Source organism: Phragmites australis, chromosome 1 (assembly GCF_958298935.1).
Source record: "Phragmites australis chromosome 1, lpPhrAust1.1, whole genome shotgun sequence".
Lineage (NCBI taxonomy): Eukaryota > Viridiplantae > Streptophyta > Magnoliopsida > Poales > Poaceae > Phragmites > Phragmites australis.
The window spans coordinates 26,383,929-26,398,683 of NC_084921.1; positions in this window are offsets into that span (position 1 = coordinate 26,383,929).

Consider the following 14,755-nt stretch of genomic DNA (forward strand, 5'->3'; position numbering starts at 1 on the left):
AGGGGACATGTACCTTTCTTGGAGGAAGGCGAGGGCGGAGTTGACATCGAGGTTGGCCTGGCTAAGGTAGGCTTCTACGTCTTCCACGAAGGCCACCGCTGGGATGTCAGGCCAGGCTGCGGAGGCCAAAGGGGAGCCGCGGAAGCCAGCGGCGTCGAGGGCTCGGGGCGGAGCCACGGTGGCTATATGGTGGTGGGAACGCAGGGGGAGAGTGATGGTTAGAGGAGGACGTGGGGGAGGGAGACGCCAGATCTAGTGTGCGGGAGGAGCAGGATGACGTGCTTGTCAAAATGGCATGGAGGATGGAGGCTCTGTTAGAGACCAAAATTTGCTCATTTTGGCTAGCGGGTGGCATAGAGGGTGTGATACAAGGTCTTCTGGAGATGCTCTAAGTGCGTCTTTCGAATCCTTGGAGAAACGAACCCGTGACATGACCGACTGAATCGATCTCATTCCCCCTTCTTCGCACTAGTACGCAGTAGCTTACCACTGTTGGTTCATAACTGGTATCACTGTCATCGATAGTGATAATCTTAGATTATTACTGTTAGCAACCGACAGTGATAACCTTTATCACTACCGGTATATTTCACGAGCCAAAAATTACCGATAGTGATAACCTTTATCACTATGGTTCATTTCATGACCCGACAATGATAGTGATAATATAACTGTCATTTTATATCATGAACGGATAGTGATAATTTCGCACCCCTAAATGTATAATCCTGCATTTTTGTCATGAATAGGTTGTTAGTGGCATCGCTCGCCCTCATCGGCACTAGCATGCAGGTGCATCGAAGCGGCTGTGGGTCAGTGGTGACCAGCGATAGCAAGCAACAGAGCGGTGTCATGGAGGCACGGGGTATGTATGGCGCCCACGTTGCAGCGTTCCATCGGCACTGGGTCTCAAGGAGTTGCCTTCCAGTTCTTAGCATGAGATACGGATAGAAAAATTGGAGCCTGCTGCTGCAAGCTGAGTTTTATGAATCGATGACTTTGACTAGTAGAGATCTAGGTACATTCTTACTCCCATATGGAGCCCTTCAATTCGTTACTGTGTGATAGGTTCATGCGAGGGTAACATACATTTGTGTCCTTCCTGATCTCTCTGATCCTTTGTCATTAATTGACAGCAATATGGTCTAGTGGTACCCATGCTTTTATTCTTTTGACTTCTCAGATTCAGATTCATACATATAGAAACATTCAGGTTCTATATGTTTGGCTCTAACTACATGTTTATAGTTGCTTCAATTGTATGGAATGGGGCTAAAGGCGAGAATTCTATCTTAATTCATCTGTTTCTTTATTAATCAAGATAGGTCCTAGCAGTAAATTAAAGTGGAACATCATATTTCTCTAAGAAAATCATGCATATAAATTCTTTTGAGAGGTCAAAGAAGTTTCTTTCATGTTGTAGAACAATTATATGAAAGTTAGAAATTACTTGTGCTTTAGTAAATCTTGGTATTATACGTGGGTTGACATTTGCTTAACATAAGCTACTATGTCTCTCAAGTGAATATTCTTGTGATTTGCGAAGGCCACCTAGTTTTTTGAAATTTGTGCCATGTTGAACATGATTTGTCGCATTAAATATCTGTAGTATGATTGTTGCGTGCTGTGTTACAGAGTAATTGGAGATTCATGATGAAACAGTTGACAAAGATAATCAGATCTACATGATTGCCATCTTAGAAGCTAGAATAACTAATCGTTTTTGAGAAACTAATTGTTTTTGAGACAATAGAGCTCATTTACCAATCAATTGCTGATTTCCTTATCCCATGGTCGCTTTGTGCCAAGATTCAATCCTGCCATTGCATAGGAGCTATTATTTTTTCTTTTTGGTTGTGCAGGGTTCGTGCGAGTCGTGTTGGTCACTCAGTGTATTGGGGATGAACTACCTGGCAAGCGACGGTTCATCTACTATGATAATGAATTTAATAGATCAAAATTCCTTGGGTTTACTTCCACTTAGTCTGAGACAATGAACAATCCATTTCATTCTTGCACCAATGCTGAAGTTTTCAAACAACACTAAGTATTATGTCAAACATAGGATAGTGCTGTAAGAATATTTTTTTCATTAAGTGTGGCTCATGTAATTTATTGGATTATTCCAATAATTAACATTCTAGTGTGATGGTTGTTAGACTAAAATAATAATTTTTTTTGTTGAAATACCCTCTCCTCTCCCTTATATATTACACGAATAGACACAACGAATAGACACGGTAACTAACAAGTGAATGAACGAACGTTTATGGATGTGTTGTTTCACTAAAGGATGTGTTGGATGGAAGTGATGTTTCAATGCAACCCTTCATCAAGTATAAAAGGATAGGGCATTTGCATCACTTAGCACGAAAGAACACCATTGGCAAGTACTATGCACACACATTCATTTCTCTATCCATTGAGAGAAGAATACTAGTGTAAGACAGAGAGAAGAAGAAAGACATCATGCAATGCTCTAACAAGGAGCAAAGTGGGTTATGAGAATTTCTGGAGTTGAATCATATAATGCTACAAATATCCACATTATTAAAGTTAAGTTTCTTACAAGTGTAACCTAAATCATCTCAAACCAGTAATAGTTATGGTTGCTCATCCATAGAGTCATTAAATGATCAAGCTTTTTTATCTTCTGATGTTCTGCTGTGGCACTGTGCTGCAGTTTTTGTAAAGGTTGTTGGGAGAGATTTGATTATGAATGTGATAAGGGTTTATTTGGTTCCATTTCATGATTGTATAGGGCCACATAATTCTTTTTTCAACAAAATATACAGCCATAATACCAGTTTTCCATTTGAATGGATACAAAGAACAATATACCATCTTTACTGGTACATTGATCAGTTAGTTCATCTTGATAGATAAGTAATAGGGAGATTGGGTATAACTCTTGAGAACCGTGGTACATGGAGAGGGAGAGGTGGCTGGTGCATTGAATCATGATATAGATGAAAATATAAGAAACTAATTTGTCCCTAACAATATATTTCTTTAACATTATGCGAGAAATAAAATAGATAATATTGGACATAAATTTAAAAACCATTGCAACACACCAACACATCAATAGTAAGTAAAATATGGTTGTAAGGATAGGCAGATGCGCTTGATTCAATGCTCATGCTAACAAAGAACTAGTTTGTCCCTCAAGCAATGTTTTGTCTTGTTTGCAATCCCGGTGGGCGAATGGATGTCACTATTGAATGATGTCGGCTGTCGCCGGGCCGAGGCTAACCATCAGTTTTTCCTCTAGGTCGTGTGGATTTGCTGGCCCGTGTTAATTGGTATGAATTTCCTTCAGCATGGAGACTGGATGAGCTTTTTTTTTTAAGAGGCAAAACAGCAAGGGAAATCCCTGCTGTAAGGATTTTATTATGTAAAAAAGAATAAGAGAAGGAAAGACTGTACAAAGAGCGTATTACACACTTGGTTCGAGAGCCACACTTCAACATCCATACTTAGAGGGGGTCTCATCCTATGAACATGTAAATAAACATTCTGAACAAAAATGTTTTTCCAAGAAAGGAAAGTATGGCTGGTCTCCAAAGATGTAGTTGTTTCTTTGCTTCCAAATTTCCCAAGATGTGATAGTAAAGATCTCCATGAAGAAATGATGCTAAAAATTAGTTTTTGCCTTCTGCAGCATTACCGTGACCAGTCTAACGATAGACCAGTACCCATGTCATATATTGAGTCAAGAATCAATCTCAGTATACGGAGACTTCATAAATGATAGCATAACACAATGCCACAACTTAATGTAATTATCCGTTATACAAGGGAACTTCGAGGGTCAAAAAGCAAATAAAATCCCAGCTAGCGTAGTTTTCTTATTCTCCCATTCCAATGTAGTGTGCCACCTTAGAATTCTCCATCTTCAGAAAAGTCCTCAGAATCTTTCCCGACTGAGCATTATGATTATAGCAAGTGTGAGTACGTCTCGTACTTCGCAAGTTGTAGTAAAATAATGAAGTGAATGCATTCACAATAATAAGGCTTACAAGGGCTTATTTGCATAAATACAGAATTTAATGAAAATAGTTAACAAAAGCGAAAGTAAATAGTGAATATAAACAACCTCAAGAATAACCTTCTTGACATAAACAACCTCAACCAGAGTTGACCACCTTAAACATGTTCTCGTAACCATGAATGAACCAAAGTTAACTACCTCAAACCATCATCAGTGTATTCTAACCATGTGTGGCATTTATCACCGCTCATGACCATGAACACGACTGATTAATCAGTTTTACACTGTACAGATGTTGTACACTTAACCCACAAGACATGATTATCCATTATACATGTGTTCGCGAAACACTTACACACTTTCGAGGTATGCGACCAGAAATATCACTACAAAGCATTTACAAAGTCTCTTCTAACAAGTGTCTACTTGCTAAGGTTTAGTACCACGTGAATAGTAACATCAACAATGGAAGCCCCCCTTGCGTCTTACAGATCTAGGGAATAATTACCTTCGTTTCTCGTTCCACCATTTGGCCTACACTATGTTGTGAGAAAACTAATTAGTTAGCTAGGTCTATCTCATAGCAGGTTTGTGGTTGTACTATAAAGCTTGATCCGATCGCACCATAAACTTGTCCTTAATCCAAGTTGAGCAAGACTACTATCCACTACCCTTATCAACCAACCCAACATCTTACTCAATTCCCTAGTCCAGGTTGCTAAAAACATTACCATAAATTTTATCTCATGTTGCATAGTACTATTATCAAAATTATTATTCCAAGTGTATGATCTAACTCACAAGTATGGCTAAGCAAGTCTATCCTTGAAACCGCCAAAACTGAGGCGACAACGAAGATATGGATAAACTAAGCTATAGCCTAACACGGATTTCCCACTAACAACTATAAGAGTACAACTTTGTAAAACAAAAATATTTAGAAATTTATGAGCAAAATGCATCAAGGACAATTTATAGTCACCTTGTTTCTTAGCGGGATCCTCGAACTCCTGATCCAAGAAACATGCAAACTCCTCTTCTGGAATGGCGACATCTAAACGCAAAATAAAACAAGGCAATAAACACCATCAACGAGCCAAAATCACACAAAATAGCTTGAATTATTATTTTTAAGATTTCTGATTAATTATTGGCAAAGGAAACAATTAGATCGGAGTTGCACCGATGGAGATATGGCTTGGAAGGGTGAAAGAAGGGTGTAGGAATTTTTCTGGAGGCTTATGGATTTTTTTGGGATTTTCCTGGATTTTCTAGCAATTATTTAGAATTAAAAAGGATTTTTAAGAATTAAAGAAACTCTAAAAATAATTAAAAATAGATTATTCAGAAACTTTTTATCATGGAAAAACCTATTTATTAATTAATCCTAATTATTTACCATTTTTCCATACTTAAAAAATTAAATAAAATCTATTTAAACATTAAAACAATTGTTTCATATTTATTAAAACATTATTTAATATTAAAACATTTTTATTACGGAAAAACAAATATAAATGATTTTACATAATTATAAAAAGAATTTTCCATTTTTTCTTATAGATAAAAACATATTTTTGGATTTATTAAATTTTCAAAAAAATTGTAAAGGAAAAGGAAATTATTGCGTAATGGTGATATCACTAGGTTGACTAGGTTGTTGACAAGGTAAGAACATGTTGACTAGGCACTACGTAGGACTAGAACGCCCACATGGCATGTTGACTGGGTGGGGGTTTAAAAACTAATCGTTATGTGGAATCTAATCGTGGGCGTCCATGTGGGATCGGACGGTGGGGAGTGAGCCTACCTGTGTTCCATCATGTGGATGATGGCAGCGAGCTCAGGTGGCGGCGAAGAGTCATCGGAGATGGCAAAAACAGTGCAATGCGTCTCGGGAGTCGATGACGGGTGGCAGAATAGGACCCTCGGGCGACGAGGATCTCATTTTGGGGGCATGTTGGCATCGGGGAGTAGTGGAGTGTCCTAGCGATGGCGAGCGGTCACGGCTGCAGCGAAAACTCGAGGAAAGGGCTCTTGAGCAGTGCTTAGGCTCTGGAAACCAAGTTGAAAGATTGTGGGAAGGTTTGTAATGCTCTAGGGGAGGGTCTCAGGGATTTATATAGGCTAGGGAGAGCATTTGGGGTCGGGCTAGGTTTTGGCACCAATGAGATTTGCAGGGAGAAATTCCAGGTCTCTGAGCTCAATTACATCGTGAATTTGATCTCTTTCCTTTCCTCTCGGTCGCGCTTTCCATCCTTGTAGGCACCCAATGCTTTCCTTCCTCTTCTCGGTGCGGGATTGGGGTAGGATTGGTGGCGGTATCGGATGCAACACAGAGAGGGAGAAAAAGGAAAGGCGCGATTTGGGAGACGAAGCTGACCAGGAGGCCCGGGCTGCAGAGAGAGGGCGACATGTGGACGTGGGTAGGCGAGCGAGAGTGGGCAGGTGGGTTACGCGGCGTGGGAGGGAGTGGGCCGGGGGAGCAGCTACCTCAGTCCGACCCATAGGCGGGGCACGCGTGCGTGGCACAGAGAGAGGAGGGAGCAGTTGGGCCAAGGACAGAGAGGTCGGGGAAAAGGGGGTTGGATTGGGTCGGGCCTAAAGATAGAGAGGGAGCCTGGGGTGGGTTTTTCTTTTGATTTCTTTATTTCAATGATTGAATTATGCAAAAAGGGCTTTATATATATTATTTCCTTGAGAAATTTTGGGTACACATTTTGTGGTGTTACAAACATGTCAAAAAAATTAACGAAATGATCCCACGAAATACCAACATAGTTCTAGGAATGAACATTAAACGGGCACTGAAAGAAGACATGATAGGTAGTTTCCTCCATATCGAGACTACATAGCACATAGTTCTGAACAGGGTCGCTCCTCAGATTCACGAGGCAACCCCTTATGAAGGATGAAAGGAGACGAAACCAAATCTGTCATTTCTTCGCACCCTGGGCTGTTTAGCTAAAGTACATGTTCCCCTACTGAAGAAAAGTAAATTTTGACTAAAGACTTTCGACTATGTCTTTCTGGGGTATGCACACCAGAGTACCGCTTATAGATTCCTAGTGATCCATTCTGAGGTCTCAGACATTACTGTCAACATGATAATGGAGTCTCAGGATGCAACATTCTTTGAGCACATCTTTTCTATGCGAGAAAATGAAGTAGTTACCTACGATCTTTTAGTTGATGACCCTGTTCCTCAGAGTGTTAATGACACGGTTCCTAAATTGGAACTTAGGAGGAGCAAAAGGCAAGGAACTAAAAAATCACTGGAAGATGACTTTGTCACCTTTGTCGTGGATGATGAACTACAAAACCTTTCAAGGGCATACTCTTCTCCAAAAGCGGAGTACTAGAAGGAAATAGTCTGTAGTGAGATGGGTTCGATCATCACTAACGGAACCTGAGAGTTAGCATATCTCTCAGTTGTCTACAAGCCGGTCGACTGCAAATGGATCTTCAAGAGAAAGCGCAGACCTGATGGTATTATAGAAAAGTACAAGGCCTGATTGGTGGAAAAGGGTTTTACGCAAAAAGAAAGAGAAGATTACTTTGATACGTATTCTCCTATTGCCAGGATGCCCACTATCTGCATGCTCTTAGCACTGGCAGCTTCTCATAATCTCCTTGTGCATCGAATAGATGTCAAAACCACTTTCCTTAATGGAGAGTTGGATGAGGAGATTTATATGCAGCAGCTAGATGAATTTGTAGTAATAGGATAGGATGGTAAAGTATGCAGGCTAATCAAATCCCTGTATGGTCTCAAACAAGCCCCTAAGCAGTGGCATGAAAAGTTCGATACTACTTTAACTTTGGTTGGCTTTTTGTGTGTGTGTATTATCGCTATGGTGGTGGGAGGGGGGGGGGGGGGGCGAGGTGTCATTCTATGTTTATTTGTGGATGACATATTGTTGTTTAGGACAGACCTAGAAATGATTAACTAGATCAAGTATTTCCTATCTCAGAACTTGGATATGAAGGACCTAGGAGAAGCTGATGTAATTTTAAACATCGTGTTGCTAAAGGGCGAGAATGAGATAATTCTAAGTCAATCCCATTATGTGGATATGGTGCTTACACATTTTGGTATGATAGATTGTAAGCATATAGCCACGCCCTATGATCCAAATGATAAGCTAAAGAAAAATGTAGGTCATGGGAAAGACCAGTTAAAATATTCACAGGTGATAGGTTCCCTCATGTACTTGGCCAGTGCAACTAGGCCTGACATCTCATATGTAGTATGCAGGTTGAGTCATTATACGTCTAACTCAGGAGATGATCATTGGATAGCATTGGAAAAGATACTTAAGTACCTCAATGGGACAAAGAACCTAGGAATTCGTTATTTTGGCCATCCTACAATCATAAAGAGATTCAATGATTCTAACTGGATCAATGACTCAGATGATATGAAGGCTACGAGGGAATATGTTTTCACTGTAGCAGGCAGAGCAATGTTTTGGAGATCATCAAAATAGACCCTCCTTACTCACTCCACGATGGAGGCTGAGCTAGTGGCGCTAGACTCAGCAGCTGTAGAGGCAGAATGGATTAGAGAACTCCTTTCTGACCTACCGATATTGGATAAGCCAATTCCGACTATTCTCACCTACTGTGATAACCAAACCGTTCTAGTTAAGGTGAATAGTAGGAAGGACAACATGAAGACTTCGAAGCATATAAAACTACGACTCAAGTTGCTCAGGCATGTAGTAGAGATGGGTATAATCGATGCGAATTATATTTAGTTTGAAAGGAATCTTGTAGATCCTTTCAACAAAGGAATGTCTAGAATAATCATTCAGACAGTGTCAAGAGGAATGGGATCACTACTCACTGATAAGGTTCACATCGGCAGTAACCTATCCTAGGAGATCGGAGATCCCGTGAACTAGGCTCTAGGAGAACAAGCTGTGTGGACACAAGAGCAGATCAATCTCATTCACTGCATTGCTCTTCTGTAGGGAAGGGTGAGTTGTCAACTCTTATTGAATTCAGTGTCGTATGGCAATAGATGTCGTCCTACAGGGCAACTAGAGAATTTACCTATGTGAGTGTGATTGTGTGTCGCAATCTTAGAGAAGTTAGGTACTTCTCTAGGTGACACTCATGAATCAAGGTACATAGACATGACCATAACATCCAACCCGAGGGCTGAAAGCAAAAATAGCCTCTTATAGGGTGCTATATGGATGAAAGTTTACACACCAAGGTGAAGGATCAAAGTTATGTCCTCTACATGTGTGGGCCAAAGTCCTTGTATAGATCGATAATATGTTCAAACTCAAAAGGTACATGTTACTTAAAACCTATATATAAAACCAGAAATTTCCAACATCAAAATTTGGTGGGGATTGTTGTCACCTAAATGAATTTTTGTTGATTTTCCTTCTCTTGGGAGAACCGGTGGAGCTTCCTTTTCGCCCTTGCCACAACCAGCCCAACCACGACTACTCTATACCTGTGTTGGTGCTCGTTTTAGGGTTGGGCAAGGGGCATTTTGGGGATCAGTTGGGTCTGGCTTGGAGTAGCTGAAGATTAGCGACGGCGGTAGAACTGTTGCCATGGATCTTCCGTGCTCATGTGCCTATCCATACGATGGCCAGACTCTTAGCTGGCCCTTGGTTTGGATCTGGACGTTGGGGATGAGCTATAGCGGCACAAAGGATCGAGGAGGCCGAACTGACTGCGGTTGAGGCAGCCATTCTTGGCATGCATGCTCTAGGTAAGGCTTTGATATATTTGGGTGAAGGTCCTCTCGATTGGCATAGGAAAAAGGGGGTGACAATTCTCTCTTGCTCTGTTTTTCTCTCCATTTGGCGTGTGCTTGAACTTGGGCATCTTCTTCCCGTACGGTTGCGTGCAATGCCAGGGAGAGGTGGTGGTGGTGGAAGCCGGTGCTGTGACGCCAAGGTTGGCCCACACGTGCCGACATAGTGTGGTAGGGCATTGTATCTCCGTCTTTCTTCTCGCTGGTGGCAACTGCAAGTGATAGGATTTCTAAGACAACAATCTTCAAGTCGTGCCTTGCCTCTATTGCCAGCTCCTTCCATCACTTTTCTCTATGAGTTTTTATCTCCCTTTTGATCTGAACGGTGTGGGTGATTATGTTTTATTGCTTGATGATGATGATGGTATGAACTGAAATTGGGCTAGATAGTTAATGTGAGGAACCGTCCAAATAATATTCTAATTAATCACCAGGATGATCATTATTCATAATCACAACCTCGATGATTAACCAGAATATCATCCCGGTAGTCCCGGCAAGTGTTTTGTACCTAAGATCGGAACACATGCCTTCCAACATTTAGCATCACAACATAGCTTAAGAAAGAGCAAATAATTAACATTTATATTACAAGTTTTTAACATGCAACCATTTCCAACAATTTACATCAAAAGGTAACAACATCTACGCAGCAGAAACATAAACCTATATGACAAAAGAGAGTGGAGCCACATGCCCTTAGGCTCCACCCCAAAATCACGACCTCCGAGACTAGGATGCACTACTCTTGCCCCACCCTGAACGATAGGCACGAAGTAGCCAAACACCGGCTCTTCCTCACCAGCAGCACCTGAAAACGCAGGCATGCGTACGAAGGTACTCGTAAGACTTAAACCATATAGAGCACATATACATAGCTCGACTCCAAATATTATGCATTGAGCCATTAGCAAGAAAAAACCACATGGTTAAGTTAAACATAAGCGGTAAGCAACCTAGACATATATGTGTGAGCAACTAACTTAACCAACAACAACATAATTCTACCCTGTCATAACCAACTGAATATAAATAATTGGAACCATAAGAACATATGAGTAACAAAGACCAACTCAACCATCTCCCACATATCCAACCATCAACCACAAGCGAAAACTCTACGACCGATGCAGATGGACAGAAGCATGCTCATGACCAAGAGCGCGGCATTTTGAAATATTTTTACACCCTACAGGGGATACTCCTAGACCTACAAGACTTGAGGATCATACGGCTTGCATGACTACACAGATCCATACAAGGGGTACTCATGTCAACCTTTCTCAATAAGCCCCAACCATTTGGATCATGCATCGCTCGGCGCGGAGGTACTAGAACTACTGCCGGAGCAAACTAGCACCTTTTACAAGCCCATCCACTCACATTGTCGATGTTCACGCCCAAATGATCACAGCTACAGAGGTATTCGGCTCACCTTACCATTATATCGGAATGTGGTGAGTAAGATAAGTGCTAAAGTCGACTACACCGACGATCGGTGCTTAAACGATGCAAGCAGTCTACAGTGTCCAGGATCCTCTCCCGGCCTGCCCCCATGACTTTCCTCCAGAGCAGATAATACCCCTAGCACCGACCACATCTCGTCTTATACTCAACCACTCATCCAACCATCATCAACAACCCACCAAGGTTAAAATTATTGTGAACAACAATTAAACCTATAGCTCGCGAACCATGGAACATTCCATCACTTGACTTCTACCGGTGACCTATGCATTGCTAAGCACTTAAGTCGAATTTGTACTTAGATGACAACATGCTCTCAAGGCTATAAGGATGCGGGTAAATAATATCTCAAGGTAGAGCTAATGCTACCAACATAGGATCTACCCATTTATACTCGGCACCGACTCGCTAAACATGCAATATAAATAAGCATAATTTATCAATTTTAGACTTCATTCAATTGAACAAAGGTGCAATATGCTTAGTTGCTTACCTTGCTGCTCAGGTGACCGCCTATAATTACCCATGCAACACTCACAGAAATCCGAAAGATTAGAGTCGTCTTCAACCACGAGCATCTCCCGCTCCAACTCCTTGTTCACTAAAGAAGAGCGCATGCAATGATAAGCATGAGTGAATGTAACAAGGTATGCCACAATGCTTAACAATATGCTAGAAGTACAAGACATGCGAATCAATGCAATACTAAACGATCTAAACGAAATATGAAAAATAACAGCCACTCGGAGTATCCGGGTCCGAACCCTCCGGGTGAACCTCCGGAAGAGGCGTTTGGTTACTGCCTTTTTATTTGACTGGCCCGGAGTATCTGGGTTTCGGAGCCTCCGTGCCATCCTCCGGTGAAGGTGCTCGGTTAGCCACTTTTCTAACTTAACTTGGAACCTTCGAGCTGGTTCGGACTATCCGGGCTGTGCTAGACACTCCGAGTGAGGCTCTGAGAGAGGCTCTTGGTTAATCGTTAACGCAATTATCCGGAGTCTCCGGGTTTATCCAGATTATCCGGGTGAGGCAGACTTAGTTTTTTCCACAAATTTTTTCTCGATCGATTCGACTCACTTTACAAATATGTGCTACACAAACGTGTATATGCCCTACCCAAAGGATTCTAAACCCATCTTGCACCCTAAACCCTAACAAATCTTAAACACAATTCGACGGACGGTTTCTGCTGAACCCGAAGTATCCGGGTGAGGCTGGAGTATCCGGGTCAGCCCAGAAAAGCTGTTCTCGAGTGGATTTTTGGTCGATTCGAGTTGCGATCTTCTCCAAGCCTAAAGGGAACATGTTAGGGATAGTCCAAAGGTCCTAGAACTCACTCATCAACTAGCAACATGATTCTATAGCTCAAATTTGTCCAAAACTCTATTTTTGCTCCAAAAAGCTCACGAACTTCAAGAACTACTCGATTCTTCCATGAAAACAAAAATGAATTGGATAGATGGATAGCTTATGAGCTAAGGATCGCAATGGTACCACTTGCATACCTCAAATCCTTCTCTTGAGGTCGAATTTGCGGAGAAAGGGAGAGAGAGATTGAGAGGGGAGTGAGAGGGAGCTGCTGCAGCAGCTGTGCTGCTGGGTGGGAGGCGTGGGGAGTGAGGGAGGAGAGAGAGAGAGAGAGAGCAGGTGGTGCTGTCCCTTTTGGTAGTTGGGATGGTGGGGCCGCTTGTGGGGCCTACATGTTGGAGAAAAGGGATATTTCCAATGCGATTTTTATCCTTTTCTCTCTCAAATTTCTTTCTCTTATCCAAATGATTTTAAATGAATTACCTTATAGTTACAAAACGAAATCACACAAAATTAAACATAATGATTAAGAAGCATATTTATACTTAATTATGTAATTACGGATTTTGGGACTTGACAGTTAAGTACAATAGACAAAATTTGAGTAATCCTCTGATTAGATTGTTGTTCTAGGCAGCGCATGAATCTCGCGGTTTGTGATCTTTGTGGTCTGACCCTATATGCCTAGTTTGGAAAGTATTTGCGCACTGTCAATTGGCTTGTATCCCTGCATTAAGTGCTATTGGAGCTGTAGAATTATATAGCTTACTTTCTACTTATTTTGTCGGTCTACATATTGGTTTACTTCAGTTTGCACTATTTTGTTTCCCTTTAGTAATTCTAGATTAAGTTGTAGCACTGTCCTGAGATACTTGTTATGCTTCAGAAGATGATAGTCATATTCTGATTCTAGATGTGATATTATTATCTAGTCTAGTTCTTGATGTATTCAATGATATGTTAGGGAGCAGAACCTAGTTGTTTTGGGGCCAACTATAGTGAACATCTGAGAGCAATACTATTGTTTCTTCTTGCTGTTCAGTACTGGTTTTCTATACATGATGAATGATCTTCATTTTTCTCAATTGGTAGCTCATTCTTGCAAGCTCATGTACATCTCTTATAATCAGTTGAGCTCTAATTATGGTGTTTATGGAATATGGATATATATGTTCTTATTATCACACATATTACAACAGTTTGAGCAGGAGGGACTTGTTTTGATCACTCCCAAATACCTTTGCTTTTTAGCATGTAGACCTTTTTCCATCCAACCAGAGCCTTTCTTTTAGCATTTACATCAAAACCTCTTCAAAAATAGTGCCTTCTAGCCCTGTTAATATTAGCAATAACATTTGTAGGAAGTTTGAGAGCACACATCGTGAAGGTTAGGAGAGATGAAATTACTAAGTTACTAAAGTGAGCCTACTCGCCATAGAGAGCCAAGATGCCGTGGCAAATTCTTCTTTTAACTTCGTTCACGAGGGAGAGTGATCCACCAGATCCTCCACTCTAGACCTTGTTGTTCTCATTGGCAAACTAAGATAGGTAAAGGGAAGAGAACAAACCCGACAACCAAAAACTCCGGCTAGATGTTTGACATTGATTGAAATAAGGCAGGACTTTGAATAGTTTACCTTAGACATGTGGATTGAGAAAAAGTCTAGGATACCTTTAAGGCAAAACAAATCCCTTTGAGATCCTTTTACGACCAGAATAGTCTGAAGAAAAATTTAGTTGCAAGCGTAAACAATAATGAAGTTTTTAGCTGCAAACATAAACAAAACCTAGAGTAGATAGCGTTAGAACAGAAGATGTGATGCTCAGTTTAATTACCACAAGTTTTGTTTAAAACAGAAGCGATTACTTGGTCTCTTAAGAGCTGGAGACGCTGAAGCCATCTTTTACCCCCTTTAGAGTTACCGTCTCGATGAAGAATCCTTTTACACCTTTGATGAAATGCAACACTGTGATGTTATACCCGTCTCAACTAGTAAGAGTTTGTTTGTTTTCAATTTGTAGGTTATGATCATAATCTGCAAGTTGAAATAAATAGGCTGGATTGTATAATTCAGCTTTCATGTTGTAATAATCCAGTAATTCACTTTCCATTAGTTTCTACAGATTGTACAATTTAATATTTACAATATAACTTTTTACAATCCGCAATCTACGAGCTGTTTTCATAATTAATAGCTGAAACA